Source organism: Ictidomys tridecemlineatus, chromosome 14, assembly GCF_052094955.1.
Source record: "Ictidomys tridecemlineatus isolate mIctTri1 chromosome 14, mIctTri1.hap1, whole genome shotgun sequence".
Classification (NCBI taxonomy): domain Eukaryota; kingdom Metazoa; phylum Chordata; class Mammalia; order Rodentia; family Sciuridae; genus Ictidomys; species Ictidomys tridecemlineatus.
In genome coordinates this window covers 23079877-23096707 of record NC_135490.1, presented here as the reverse complement: position 1 = coordinate 23096707, position 16831 = coordinate 23079877, and positions in this window count along the sequence as shown.

Genomic DNA, 16831 nt, shown 5'->3' with positions numbered 1-16831 from the left:
TTTTACACTACCAACAAGCTAAAAGTTAGTCTGCTATTGTTATATGCATTCTGGAAAGAGACACAGAATTTATTAAATAAATAAAATGAACTTTATCACTATAGCATGGTAAGCTGCATGATATAAGTTCCTGTAAGATCCATTAGGGGTTGGGAGGTGTTGCATGTTGGTCAACATGAGTATTTTGTGTGTGTATATATGTGTGTGTGTGTGTGTGTGTGTGTGTGTGTGTGTATGAAGAACACTTAGTATTGAGAGTATATTGCTTTTAATAGTAGGTGGCAAGCAAGCCTATGTTTTTTGTCCTGAAAAATAGACAAAAATTCCTATATTTTAAAGGAATTTCTGCAAAATAATCAGAGAGAATTATCAGACACTCAGGACCTTTGTAACATAAGCATTAAGATGTATAGGAGAACAAGAGAGCTATAGAGGAGTATCTCCCATTATTAGCTGAAGAAGTTAGTTAAGACAAAATATTTATCTATATTGGATTTTTAAATAAAATTATTTGAATTAGTCTATTTAAATAAAATTACCTCTATTTTGAAAGGTTATATAATTTATACTTAAAAGCAAGCAAAAAAAAAACCTGCTAAGATACAACATAGTAACTTTTAAAACTAATGTAGATATTGAGTCCCTATATATTGAGAAAATAGCTACTTAGAAAATATGTATATATATTAGTGGAGAATATCTCAGCTATAAAAGTAATAAAGTCTTAAATATAGAGGTCTTACTAAGGTATTAAAATATGCTATTTTAATTCTTTATTTTGATACATAATCTATCCCAGATTTCTCCAGTTTTTCAAAATTTTGTTCTTATTTACTTTTGATGAACCCTTGGTGCTTTGAGCACATTTCTAGTTTTTGGATCAACAAGGTGTTCTGGGTTTATCTTATCTTTTCCTTTTTCCAATATGGAACCTACCATCATTCCAAGGATCATTGGTGTTTAGAAACCAAGTTGTATGTGCTGGGTGTGCTCATTTGTATTGTAGTGCCACTGATTCGAGATACACTAGCAGACAGCAAAGGTATGTATTCATGTGTATGCACACAAACACATATATAGGAAACTTTACTAATTTGTGCATCAATTCTTACATACAAAAATGATGACTATTCTAATTTAAGACCAGGAGATATATTTTATATCCTTTTGGTATTTGTGAATCCCTTCTCTGGTGATGAGAAATCTTTTTCCATAAATTATCATATTTTGAATTTTTCCAGTCTGGTTTACACTTGGCCTTAAAACTACTGAATCAATTGATTTATACTTCAATGAATACAGCACTAGTTTTATATGTTAGACCACTGTGAAAAGTAAATTAAACCTAAATGTAATTTTGAGAAGAGGAAATCAGAAAAGTTTAAAGCTTCAAAGAGAAGATGAAAGGAATCTGTATAAACCTTTCTATATGAATGATTAGTATATTTGGATAATGATGTTCTCAGGAAAATCCATAGATTCTTATCCCTGGCTTGACACATGACTATAATCTATTTCTGAAACCATTGCTTCACCAGGATCCTGAAGTAGTAAAATACTATGAGGCAAGATTTGCAATTTTAATTTTAAAATCAAATTGTATGTGAGTAACATATATCAGAATGCAGATTTTTATCCCACATTTACATTTTATATTAAAAATTCTTCGCTTCATATTTCCATTCTCCTGCCCCTGACTCTTCCTTGTTCGTTCCCCTTCCTTTTCTGAACATTTGGGTGCTAAAGCCGTTAGGAAAGTCAGAGTAAGGTTAGCATGCACACCTGGTTCTGTGAAAAGAAAGTATGGTAGGTCCAAAATAGGTTATCAGAGTCCAGGAAAGGTAAGAAGAAGTGAACAGGAAAAGGCCCCTTGGCCTAGGGTCAGGGCCTGAGTTAAAGAGGATTTCCATGCAGAGGGGAGTGTGGTGCAGGTTGTGAGAAAACACTAAGTTGAATGGGGTGTCAGCACTGAGGTGAGACTATAAGGGTTTGTTAGTATAAGAAGATTAAGAAAGGTGTCCATGCAAAATGGTATACTGACGTGGAGTTTCCAAGCCTGGTGTGTCACAGACAGCATCTATGCCAGGGAGAGAATGATGTGGCAATAGGAAATTATTTACATCAGGGCAATGAATCAAATGGGTACATACCTTTGATAATTACATTTAGGTTTAATTTACTTTTCACAGTGGTCTAACATATAAAACTAGTGCTGTATTCATTGAAGTATAAATCAATCGATTCAGTAGTTTTAAGGCCAAGTGTAAACCAGACTGGAAAAATTCAAAAACTTCAAGTGTTATCTATTATATTGAGTGTGAAGTGAGACTCTACTGATTTTATAGGTTTAGCTATTTGAGAGGAATTGAAGAAAATCAATCTTCAGAAAAACAAACAACTTTACTTTCTTAGAAGTGTTTAAATAGATATTGAAGATCTCTTCAAGACATATTAGTTTTATACCTAGAAAGTAGTGTTGATTATTTGCATATATGAGTGTTGTATCTTTCTGCATCATAAGATTCTTGAATTATATGCTTGTATTATACTTAGTAAAAATAAAATGCTTGTCTAGAGTTCATCTAGGTGAATAAAAACTTATATTGAACATACACAAAAACTGTTACCTGAAAGGCTCCCTTGCCAGTATTTTGAGGAACTATATTTGAGGATATTCTTTGAAAAAGAACAATGTCTGCAACTTGAAAATTAATATATGAGGCACATTAAATTAGACCAGATTTTGATTATAGTTTCTTAACACATAATTCATATTTTCGATGTCTAATTTTGATGCTTTGAGCTTAATTTCACATTTGAAGAACTTTGAAATTAGCCTTTTACAAGATAAAAAAGTAAATATAACTATAAAAATCCATGGTCCATCAAAAATTCTTTAAAAACTGGATTAAGTTAAATTTAAACTACTTAGCTTTTGTACATTCCTCTTACCTATCTCCTAGAATTATTACAATGATTAAATAAATCAGAATACAAAAGGCATTGAGCATAGTGCTGGAGCAGGGTAAGCATTACCTATTATTATCTTGGATGCCAAAGCTGTTCATTTCTACCTTCCATTATATTTCTTTTCCTCTTCCAAATACATATTTTCTAGCACCTGTTCCAATAGCTCACAGCAGAATTGTCTTTTTCTGTGGGTTTCAATCACTGCCATATACAAAAAGGATTCTCAAAACATTGAAAGTATAAACAATGTTGAAGATGAAGAACATGGCTAATAAAGACTTACATGTTCAAAAGATGTTGGTAGGAATTGAAGCCACTCGGTTTTCTTAGAAAACACTAAAGCATAGATGATGGATTGTTCTAGCACAATACCCTTTTGTGCCATTTTTTCTCCTTTCTTCTCCCTATCGTTCTACTACGTCTTCAAGAAATTTTGATTGTTTTTGTTTAATCTCAAAAAATATTTTCCTTGGGATAAAAGATAAGACAGAGATAACTTTTCAATTGCTCCAGGTTCTAGGAAAGAAGAGAGGCAAAGGTAACAAAGGTTTCATTTCCTCCAATGAGAAGATGAGGATGGTTGCAGAAAAAAAAAAGTTTAGAAAAGATACAGAAGCCAAAAATCAATGCAGATGTACTACAAAATAGAACCTAGATTAGTTTTTACATATACATTTTGTTTCCATTCCTTCTTCTAAAGAAAGGTAGAAGTTGGCCTGGATAATTCCCTTTTTCCCACTTCAAATCCTGTAATTATGTGATCTTAAACATGCTAGATTTTTCATTTCTAGCCAGCAATAAAGATAAAGTTCAATTTGGAAGCTGAACATTGATGTCAATATCACAAACAGGATGGCCCTAATTAAAGAAAAATATCAACTTTCTTTCTATTTGTAATATTTAATGTTAGCCTCTCAGATATCTTAATACTTCTTTACCCTACTAATTTAAAATTAAAAGATTTCCAATAATCTTGAGTCAGAATATTTGGAAGCAGACATTTTCAACAAGAATGTGCTTATCTTAATTATTGGTGAAGCCAAACATCATTGCATTTTCCACCCTACTGAGATGATTAAAATCTTTAGGGCAATGGCATGTAATGTAGATTTGATTTGATTATTTTGAATGTAAAAATTACTAATTGGAAACTCTAAGGGAAAATTGTAATTTTAGTTCTCTTGATTCTAATTTTATATTCACCTTGAAAAGTCAACTGAAGAGTTCTTGAAGTCTTCACTGAGCAATTGTACATGAGAAATAAACACTCAAAATCAAGATAGAGAAAACATGGCAATCTATGGGCATTTATTTTTAAAAGGCATTTTTTTACCTAAATTCCTGATTTATTGCTTTAAAAATTAGAACTAATTTAAATTGCTATCAAAATACATTTGGGATATGTTTTTATCATTCAACTTAATGTAGTCAATATAAATATTTAAAACTATAATTATCATTTTGTCATAGACATGTATGTAAAAATAACACTTATTTTTATTTTATTTTTCATTCTTCTAGTCATTAATCTTAGCTTGTATGATTTTCTAATATTATTTTTGACACAAAAATTTTGAAGCTAATAGGTCTTTAGTTGAACCATTACAATGGCTAGAGGTGTTTGATTATTTTTAATATTCCATATCACTGTGGAGTTTTGAGACTATATGGCTGAAAATCCAGTTCCATATGGCTGTGAAATTGAATTTTGATCCTTATATTTCATCATATTATACAATTAAGAATCTTTTTATAACCATTTCATATCTAGATCAAAAATAGCATTGAACATTCATCAAATTTATCTGTCTGTAATAAAAAATTATGCTCAAAATTACATTCTCAGAAAAATCTTTGAAAAAATTACAATTGCTTTTTCTCTGTATTGAAGTGACTCTAAGTAAAGATGTTGCACTATTTGCTGTATGAATTGGCAGTTTATGAGGGCATAGCATGCTGCCTGATACATGCGCACCTGTACACGCATATAAAGTCAGTAAGATATCTTCATTGTGAGAAACTATACAACATAAAGCATAATAAGAGTCTGTAGAATTAGATTTGTGGAAATTTGGGGATCTAAAAGAGCTATGAGGGGAAAAATGGGACTCATTTGAAAGCATCTAAAAGTTCTTTAAGGTGTTATTTGTCAAATTTAAATTGCTATCAAAATACTTTTGGAATATAGTCCAACATTGTTGGATCTTATTGCAGAGGCCCCTAAGTTTATCCACAAATATTTTTCTTGATTTGGTGGATTTATTTTTCTTTATTATTATTTAGTTGATCTGTTGAAAAAACTCCAGAATATAGTCTTTCCTGAAGATATTGGATATTGATTTTTGGTACTTTAAAAATGTTTTTGCACTTCAAATTGTTTTTCATTAAATTTTACTTAAAAGGATACAAATTTAACAAATAAATTTTATTTTTCTTAAATTCTTGAAATTGATTATTGATATATTCAATTTGATATGTGTGTATGTATGAGGCAATACATCACGCCCTCATAAACTGCCAATTCATCTCATGCAATCTATACTCTGTGTCTTTGGATGTTTAAATACAGAGCCTAAGAAAGCTTTGTTGGATCTTAGATGATAAGTAGATTTTATGAGATTATCTACTTTGTGCTCTGCTGACCTCATTAATGTTGTTCGCCTTTCTAATGTGAAAAATATCTTTATTGGACGTCCTTCTTTGGTTTGTGAGTCACACACTGATGTGACGTTATATCCTATGGCATTTCCTCAAATTAACTAGAATGCTAAATGTGTTTCATTCAAATGGAACTACCTGATGTTGTCCTAGTTGACTGTATATAAATGCTGATGCATCATTCTTGTATGCCTGATTTTAAAAAAAATCATTTGTAATCACCCATTGCATTTCCTGAAACTTATATTTTCTCAATGGCACATGAATAATTTACACAATACATTATTTACACAATACATAGGTAAAACTCTTTAATTTTTATAATTGTCTATTTATTTTAATAGTTATATATTAGTTTTACTTATATACACACAAACTATAACTTACCAAAAAGACTTTACAGTTACATTGATGTTAATATTTAGGATAATCCCACAAAAAACTAATGTGATTTTCATTTAAATGGTATGTGGAAAAAATTTAAAGATAATATGCAAAAGACTGAGGCTTGCAAATCACTGAGGAAAATAAAAAATTCTATAAAATAATAGTTTAATACATTTAATATTGATCTCCCCAGGTTATTAATAGGTTTTAAAATGTTTTGGTTTTGGATAAAACAGAATTAAAGATAAATTTTACTAGTAGTACACTATAATGTAGAAAACAAAATCCCTTTGGATACTGTTTTATGCATAAACATATATATATATATATATATATATATATATATATATATATGTAAAACACATATATACCTAAATTTTCTGCTAAGTGCTAGTTTCAGCATGAACATTTTTATACAGATTATAATAGTTCCACTTTCATCATTTTAATGTGATTTTATTCTGTTTACTAAATTAATATGATTTTAGAAAACCTGGTTTCAGCAACAACTTTATGTTAGCTATAAATAACACATTTAATTTCATCCATTTTAGCAATACAGTTAACAAAATTCTCAAAGAAAATGAGCATTTTCAAACATGTAGATTATTAATAACTATTTTTTTGTAATTTACCTTTGATCATACATTTGATCAGAAAGGGACTATAATGCACTAAAATAGGAGATTTGATTATTTACAGTAAAAGCTTTGTAAAAATAGATGGTCAAGGGCTGGGGTCATGGGTCAGTGGAAGAGCAAATGCCTATTACATGTGAGGCACAGGGTTCTATTCTCGGCCCTGCATGTAAATAAATAAAGATCCATTGACAACTAAAAATTTAAAAAAAAAATTGATGGTCAAACAAATTCAGGAATGTCTTCATTGTTAGAGATATAATGTGGTAAAGTATTTACTCCAAGTGAAAGATACTTAAAACACAGTACTGATATGGAGTTGAGAATTGTAAATAATTCAGAACTGAGAAGTTATCCCGGAGGACACAGAAGTCTCAGCAAGTAAGGAATAAGTCTTCAGAGTAGTAATTAATGCTGTACCATCATAGCATTTTTTAGAAGCTAAATAGCTATTCAGTGTACAAGGCTGTGGTAGGTAAAAAGGAAAGGAGCTGTGGATGCTAATTCACAATACGGGGGGTAGGGAAAAATAGAGGTACTTTGCATTAGGCAGAGCAGGAGTGAAAGGAGGGGAAGGAGCATGAGTGCAGGAAAGATAGTAGAATGAATTAAACATCCTTACCCCATGTACATATATGATTACACAAACTGTGTGATTCTACATCTTGTACAATCAGAAGAATGAGAAGTTATACTCCATTTATATATGATGTGTCAAAATGCATTCTACAGTCATGCATAATTAATTAGAACAATTTTTTTTAAAGAAATGGAGCTAATGTCTACATTGTAATGCTGAAAGATTTGGGGTCATTAGTTTCTTAATATTGATACATAAACACATGTAGTTTATAAAAATGCAGACATCCTAATAATGTCTGGGACAGACAGGATTACAAGGGCTTGGGAAATATGTTACAATGCCCAAGACAAGAACTGTAAAGGGTCAGAATTGGTGAGTTATATCTGATTCCTGTTGTATTTTTAGTACTCATATTTTAATTTTAACTTCTTCATAACTTTATTTTTTGTTTATTTGTATTTCAACTGAAATTCCTGAACAAGCAATATGTAATATATGCAATATTGAAAATTACCAACATACTGGAGAACAGTTATAAGTAAATATCTATTGTAGGCTTTCCAAAAGTTCAACGAGTTCTCTAGTAATCAAGTAAGCTTATTGAAATGACATTGGGTAGTGTTTTCAAAAGCTGTTGAAGAAATTTTACCAAATTCTTAGTCTTTCGTCAGCCACCATCAAACTCAGAAGGTCATTTCCTTTCAGGAGAATTTGTCCTGAAATTGACCCTGATGTCCTGTTGAAATGTGTAACCACTGTTGCTAAGGAAACACATAACATGCTTCATATGTACTGGGATTGAAGAGAAGAGTTGAGAACTGTGTGGTTGGGAATGCCATAGGATACCACAAAACTCTTTGAAATTCAATTTTTATTGCTGTGAACAGCTTTTAAATGTAACTGAAAAAAAGAATTATTAACAAAGCTGTACAAGCATGCATAGCTACATTAAAAAAATAATAATTCTAGTTCTTAATGGAACAACAAAAGTATAAAATCAGTGATTTCAAGGAAGGAAAGGAAGGAAGTGATATGGAGGATTTTGTAAGCACACACCTTTACCTGCTCCAATAATGCTTCCACCGGTATATAAGTTAAATTTCATCTCTATCTGTGAAAAGAACTAGTGGGCAAGAGGAATAAAGTCCACTTGTAAGAAAGCTAGAAAATATCCATAAATTATAATATCTGATTATCCTAGTGACCTATTCATCTCGTGGTAAAATAAAAATGCTTACATTTCTAACATATACCATGTTAAATGTCATTACTTATCTTTTGTCTCCTACAGGAAGAGAGCCAGCATTTAAATACACAGACTGAATAAATGTGTCAAATAAACGTGTCAGTCTTGGTAATATGGCAAACAAGAGTGAGAAGTAGAGAAGTATCCAGATTATGAAACTGGGAAAAGTGCCAGTTCCTGAGTGAAACAAAACCCAGGTACACATACTCCAATATATTCGATTTAGGAATAAATTCAGGGAATTATCTTCATTTACTTCCCGCTCTACTTTTTACATGCTTCATGTCAATGTTGGATCAGGGCACCCAGGTAGCAAGATTTGGGACTTACTACTAGTTAACACAGAAATAATTTATTAGAATAATTACTTTTTCTAACATTTTATATTTCTCTGTTAATGCCATAGTTTGAGTTGCTGGAGGAAAGTTAACAAATAAAGACAAAGTTGCATTTGAGACAAATACAAGGTAAAAACCCTCAGTTTCTTCACTCTCTATAAAAGAAATATTTTTAGTGACTAATATTCATGTTGGTAGTCTGTAGCTTTAAATACTGTTATTTGAGAATTTTAAGTGATTGGTTGAAAAGAGACATTCACTTTCTTTTTGCCATCTCATTATGTATTATTTCTCTGTTTTTAAAAATATTTATCTATCTTGCTTTCTTTCAGGAAAGGACTGATTCACATTTCTAATATTTTTCAATATTCACTTCTGAAATGTTCATGGAAAACTCTTTGAAATTCCAATAGGATCTATGGTACAGGAGTGCCAATTATTCCATGACAGTCCCTTATTAATTGCTCTACCTTGTTATTCTAGTGGAAATTCCTTTGATTATAAATGATATAACATACAGTCATTAACTTTATTTATGAACAACATTTAATATCAGTGCCCTCCAAAATTATTAGTGAATTGCTGAGTGATTTATAAAATGATGTTTAGTAAGAAGGAAAAACAAAAAATGTAACAGGTCCTTGTCTTATGGTTTAATCCATAGGCTCTCTTTCTCTCTATCTTTCTCTCTCTCTCTCTCTCTCTCTCTCTCTCTCTCTCTCTCTCTCTCTCTCTCTCTCTCTCTCTCTCTCTCTCTCTCTCTCCACAGGCATACAGAAAAGAGGACAGAGAAATGAGCATAAGGATGAACAAAATAAGAATTGATGAAAAGTTAAGCAATATGACCAATAATGGGTTAAAATCACAAAACTGTAAAGAAAATAATAAATGTCATAAGCCTGTGTTAAATTCAGAATTTAACAAACTGTTTCAAAACATATCTTTTAACAATTTCTTTCAATTTGACCTGGATTTATGTACAGCAATAAATTACAAGAATCAGATAAAGGAATAGGAACAATTTATGTTTTGTATTAGTCAGCTGTTTAAAACTGCGACCCAATACCTGACAACAACAACTTGGAGGAGGAAAAGTTCACTTGGGGCTTGTAATTTAAGGGGTTCAGTCAATGGCCTGCTAATTCCATTGCTCTCGGTGCAAGTTGAGACAGATCATCATGGGGGAAGGGCATAGTGGAGGGAAGATGCTCATTTCATGGTAGTCAGAAAGCAGAGGACAGGCTGCTAGGGGCAAAATGTAAACCACAGTCACAATCCCAGTGACCTACTTCCTCCAGCCACACCCCACCTGCCTATCATTACCTCTCAGTCCATTCAGTCCATTCAGGCTAATAATCCATCAAATGCATAATTCCAATAATTATATTACAATTTTCCTGATTTAATAATTTCAGCTCTGAATATTCCTATGTTAACTGGAGCCTTTGGGGAATACCTCATATTCAAACCACAACATATTTGTAAACAGAAGCTCATACATATGATGAAGATCTTGTATGATGAGGACTCGACATTTTTCTCAGCTATCTTTCTTTCTAAAAATGAGTACAGCCAGGCGAGGTGGCTCATGCCTGTAATCCCAGTGGCTTAGGAGGTTGAGATAGGAGGATGGCAAGTTCAAAGCTAGCCTCAGTAATTTAGTAAGGATCTAAACAACTCAGTGAGACCCTGTCTCTAAATAAAATACAAAATAGGACTGGGGATGTGACTCAGTGCTTGAGTGTCCCTGAGTTCAATTCCCACTACCCCCAAAAATTAAAAAAAAAGAATAAAAAATAAATAAAAATGGGTATAGAAAGAGAATACACCAAGAATTTTAGCATTGCATGAGTTTTAAATAAGTGAATATTTCAAATAGAGGCATCTTTAAAGCCTTCACTCCCTGATGTGCAGATAGAAATCATGACTTCTCAGGATAGAAACTAAATTTTCTGCCTCAGCTCAGCTCAATTTGGGAGTTGAAAATAACTTTGTCCATAATTGCTTATTGCCATCAGCCTTTCCTTTCTAGATTGTTGGCCTATGGAAAGTGCAGCAAGCCCACAGTAGCACAAATGAAGTAAATTTCTGAAGTGATAAGCTTTGTTCTCATTTTTCTATTTTATAACTTCTAATTCTAGCACATAAAGGAACATTGTAGATAAGTTTTTCAGAAGGAAATCCTTGGTTTACTTTAAGATTATTCAGTGGGTAAAAATAAGTGCTTCGCTTTGCAGAAGTAGAAATAGAGAAATAGTTTCAGAGTTTATAAGGCTTTAGAGTGTATTCTGATTACATGGACTGTTGGCTGTTGATAAAATTGATGGGAATTTCATGGATAGAATTTATATTAACATTTACATTAGTGCTATGAAAATATAAAGATTAAAGCAGTTCTGTGGTTTTGCTGAAGTTCATTACCATTGGTTATTAATGAAAGAAGCGTACTTCCTTCTTCCTAATGTTAATGACTTTGCATCATTTTAATAACTGTTGGCATTCAAAGAGGAGATAATAATACCTTTAAAGTGAGACAGTAAGAATCATTAAATTGTGGGTATTTGTAGCTTACATATTGAAAGATGCTCTTAATATGTGGAATGGTCCTCTGACCTCATGTCTCTCTCTATAGAGCAATCTGTCATGAGACTAATTCCTAAATTTCTGACCTACCCCTGTGTGCCCCACATCTCTTTCATTTCATCCCACTGGGGGAAAAAAGAGTCCTATAATTGATGGGTAATATTCATTTGCTACCATGTTTATTTAGTAGGAAAAAAACCCTGTATACCTTTAGTCCTTGAGACTTCCTTCTTCTCTCTCTATTTCTTCTCTGGACCTTAAAGGAAAGACATACTTAAAAAGTGTCTATTGAGCAGAAGCAAACCTTCTGTTTGGTGAGCTGTGCCAACCTCCTCATAGTGGGGATGAATATGACAATCTCCCAAATTAACAAGTGGATTACAACTCTGGACAGAGAACACATTGAATTTAGCCTTTGAATCACCACTTTAAAAAAACCCTGATGGTCAGAATTATGTACTCTGGGACAGGAGGACCCTGTGCTTCTCCTTTGCTAGCAAAGCAATAAAACTTCATTTTCTTTTTTCTCAAATTGGTGTCCTCATGATTGGATTGGCATTGGGAACAAGGACAAAGCTTTGGGTAAAACTTCCTTCTGGAATGATGTTGGTACCCTTGTTTAAAATAATTTGCCCATATATAAAGTTTTATTTCTGGACTCCCAATTCTACTAAAAACATTAATAAGTTTTGTGCATCAAAGTGATAATGAAGAGAAGATCTTACCAGAAATTGGGTTGTGTTCTCAGCTCTTGTGCTTTTGCAGAAGAGGATTTCAAGCAAAAGATGAGACTTAATAAGAGCAGAGCAAAGTTTATTAGAAGAAAAAGGGGTGCTAAAGGAAGAGAGTGGAGCCTCTTAGAGAACATCAAATCACTGTTCTGTGTCTCAGCTTTTATTGGGGTTGTTAGAAGGTCCTGCCCAAGTCTCACCTCTCGGTTCTGTCTTGACAGACTACATTAGCTAACAACACAAGGGCAACGTTTGGTCATCTTGGCCTGGTGGACAAGTCTGAATTACAGCTGGTTTTAAGGAATTTATAGTTGGTGGGCTCCATCTTGGTCCTTTTGCTTTCAGAGGTCTCAGAATCTGTTGGTCTCTGTTGTTTGTGTAGGATCTTAAGATGTTTTAATAATTAGCAGTTGAGCAAACACACCTTTGTCCTCCCCTGAATTTATCTATCGTCCTCTTGTTTAAGAGGCATAGTTTATAAGGTTGAGATCACACAAGGGTCTTGAAATAGATTTATTGTCAGACCTTGAGGTGCCACTGAGGCAGGGCTGTTGACTAACTGATTTGTTTTGTACTAAGTATTTTATTAATCTCCTGACCCACTGCTTATGTCTAACATCTACCTAACAAAAGGATAACAGTAGAGTTAAAAGCAACCCATAAGAAGGGAACAAATATTTCAAATCACATATCTGATAAGGGATTAATACTCAGAAAAAAATATACATATATCCTAAAACTGAGCTGCATAAATAAATAAATGAATAAATAAATAAAAGATTTCTCCAAAGAAAATGTAAAATGGCCTGTAAGTACATGAAGCCAGGCTCAACATTATTAATAACTATGGAAGTACAAATAGAAATCAAAATGAGTGGCACTTTATGTCCATTGCCATAAGTTATATTTAAATATTGCCAACATTATAACATCATTATTTATTTTTAAAAAGTTAGTGTTTCTGGAAAGTATGGAAGGAAATTAGATTCCTGTGCATTGGTGGTAGATATGTAAGATGGTGTAGTTTTGTGCAAAACAGCAAGTCATTTCCTCAAAAAATTAAAAACAGAATTGCCATATGATCTGGAAATTGTATTTCTGGGTATAAATACAAATAAACTTAAACAGGAGTATAAACAAAATGTTTGTGAATCAGTGTTCATAGTAGCAGCTATGACAAGAGTCAAAAGATAGCAATAACTCTACTGTGCATTGACAGATAACTGGACAAAGAATGTGGTGCACACATACAATGGAGTGTTATACAGTCTTAAAAAGAAATGCATTTCCTGTATATGCTGCAATATAAATGACCCAGAGGGACACGTTGAAAAGTGAAATAAGCCAAGCACAAAAGTAGAAATATGGTATAAATTCCATTCATATGACATACCTGGAATAATCACATACACAGAGAGAGAAAATAGAAAAATAGTTACTAGGGCCAGAAGGAGGGGAGAAGAGAAATGTATTGTCTAATAGGTATAGACTTTCAGTTGGGATGATGAAAAATGTTCTGAAAATGGTTATTAGTGAAGGTTGCACAACACTGAAAACAAATGTTTTTAATGCAACTGAACTGTATACTAAAAAATTGCCAACATGGTTAATTTTATGTTATATAATATGTTTTTACCACAAAAATAAGACATATACATATGTGCACACAAAAGTAAAAGAAAGGAGAAAAATATACAATTTTAAATTTAATATTTCAAATTGACTTTGGGGATTAGTACAATGTTTTGCTTAGTTTCATTTTTTTTTTGCATATGATTGCATAAGTCAAACTTCAGGTGTCTGATGTCCAGTGAAGAATCATTAGCTTAGTTCAGATAGATCTTGACTGATGAGGCAATTTTTGAAGAGTGAACACATGAGGAATGCCCACTGTCCATGAGACTGCTAGTGACTGAGTTAGCAGGTCAGCTTCGAACAGAAGTGTGAGTGTCTGTCAAACTGGCCTTCAGGCACAATCCTTCATCCCTCCATGTTGTAGCAATAGTCCACTTTCCCTGTGGTACTCACAATCATTCACCCCAGCCAGGAAAATCTGCTATTCTCTTCCCATTTGTTCAAGCAGCATAAGAAATACAAATAGCTTGGGATAAAGTTTAGTATTCAATTTAATTGAAAAAAATATTATTTTTATGACTAGACCCTCTAAAACCATTTGATATTTGTTTGAAGGAACAGCAAGCAAATGTTTTGCTTTCAGCTATAATCATGAGTAGATATATCCCAGCCTCCAAGCCTCATTTCCTGGACAGCAGTATTAACTAGGAGCCACTACTTTAAGATCTGCACATCCAGAAGATTGACATGCCAGACTCTTAGGATGCTGCCTGCATCTCACCTAGAACTGAATTTTCATCACATCATTTTACTATTCAAGCTTGTTATTTCTGAGTAATATGGTAAATGGTAATGATGCTGGTGAATCTCATGGGTGTCATCCCCTTGCCATATCTGTACTGATGTAAAAAGCACTTCCTCTTTTGAGAAGATCTTCCCTAGGAGAGAATGGCCACAAATAAGACAGGGTACGTGTCCAAATATGGTGGCATTTGCAGAAGTGTTTTGGGTAGGGATTACAAAAATCAGTCCATATTCTAAAAGGACAAATCACTTCCTTTACTGAATAAGATCTAAAATACTAGGCATATCACCATGATGTTAGATGGTCCTTCCATAAAATGTTTCCCTTTCAGAACCTCAATAATAGCTTTTGCTATTAGGAGCTGGAGACTCAAAGTAGCAGTAGGCACATCAGCTATTGATGGCCACTTTATGCACGCAAGGTCCTATTGATCAGGATAAGCTGCTTCAAGAATGACACTGAATGATAGCTATAGAGTGACCCTTTTGGATATATGATCATTGAAAACCTCTCCTTTGGAAGATGCTTTTTGAATATTTATGCAAAATATGAATTTGTTCATAATTTTGCTTTTAATAGTAAGATCATTTATGTATATTTTTAATCAATTTTCTATTATCAATTTTAACCCTTTTCTTTCAGAGTCCCTTATAATTCAAACAACCCATTAACTATAGACTTTTTAATTAATTAATTTATTAATTTATTTATTTTGGTACTGGGGATTGAACTCAGGGGCACTCAACCACTCAGTCACATCCCCAGCCTATTTTGTATTTTATTTAGAGACAGGGTCTTACTGAATTGCTTAGCACCTCACCATTGCTAAGGCTGGCTTTGAACTTGTGATCCTCCTGCCTCAGCCTCCCAAACCACTAGTAACTATAGCTTTTTAAGCACTCTAAGTATATATCTCAGGCCATCTCATTCCATTTTAATTTATTTCGTCAGACATAGTCCCTGAAGTTATGTCCATTGAGAGAATTGTCCTTTACTACTGTCGTCCTACATCCATAAGTGGAATTGTTGTATGTGGTGGTTTTATTTTTAAGATAGTGCCAGCATACTGCACAGATCATTAAATAAACCAGGGTTGAACTTTATTTTATTTTGATCACTGACCACAGAAGACTCTACATAGTTATAAAACTGGAGTTAAGGATACATAGACAAGAAGCAAGTGCAGATTTCATGAACTCATACCAGTTACGTGTGCCTTATGATGCTCAGTCCTGTGTACTTTCTGGACCTGTTCAGGTCTCAAGCTGACATTCATCATATTCACTTAAGAACACAACATTGCTATATATGTTCATTTTTGTGTTTCATCAGAAATGTTACAACCTGTTTGTGATAGAAATTCAATTTACATAGACATTTTCTGTTCCATGGTTCTTCCTCTCTTCTCCAGTCCCCATTGAAATATGGAAACCGATGGACTACTTCTATAGATGTGAGCAGAACTCCAAGGGTGACTGACACATATTGACTCCAAAATATAAACAGCTCTGCCAAACTTGTTCTACTTTTTAGATATTTGGCAAAATAGTGTATTAATTGCTCTGTCATTCCACAGGATAGTTACCAACAAAGTCCATATCCAGGAAATCGGGGAAACTTTATGGCTGTGGCAAGTCCCTGAACTTTCATGGCATTTTCCTCCCACCTGCTCAATATTCTGTGAGGAAGAAAACAGTCAAAATACTATGAACTGTATTTCAACAAGAGAGTTATTATAATCTTGATTCAGGAAAACGTTGGTATAATGCTCTCCTTTCAACCGAAGGGAAAGTGCTTGGGACTATCTTTGTTACTAAAAATGGAAAAGAAAATATTTACTGGGCATTTGGATATGCTGTGCTGGCTGATGTACTCCAGTAAGGATACTGAATATCACCACCTAATAATCTACAGGTATTCCCCAATGCCATAATGGCTGGGTCTCTGAGACTAGCCAAATATGTGAATTAATGGGGGATTTTGTACATATCAATACACCTACAATATAAAATCCTTGTTGGAGAAAGTAATATTTGCAGTTCCTTCAGAGATTCACTATTGATCCATGTTTTCTTTCTAGATATTATGCCAGTAACTCTACAGAGGAAAGGGCCCCTCAGTGTGTTCATTGTAAGCCTAGACCACTGTGAGATGGACTCAGGACAAGATTCTGTATGCTGCCTGAATCCTGTAAGTACCCACTCTGATGTTCAGTGGTTTGTATCCTCAGAGACTTGTGATGTTCATTCATAGCATCAATTTTTGGAAGATTTGATATATATAAACGATTATTTTTGCCAATCCACTGAATGTTATG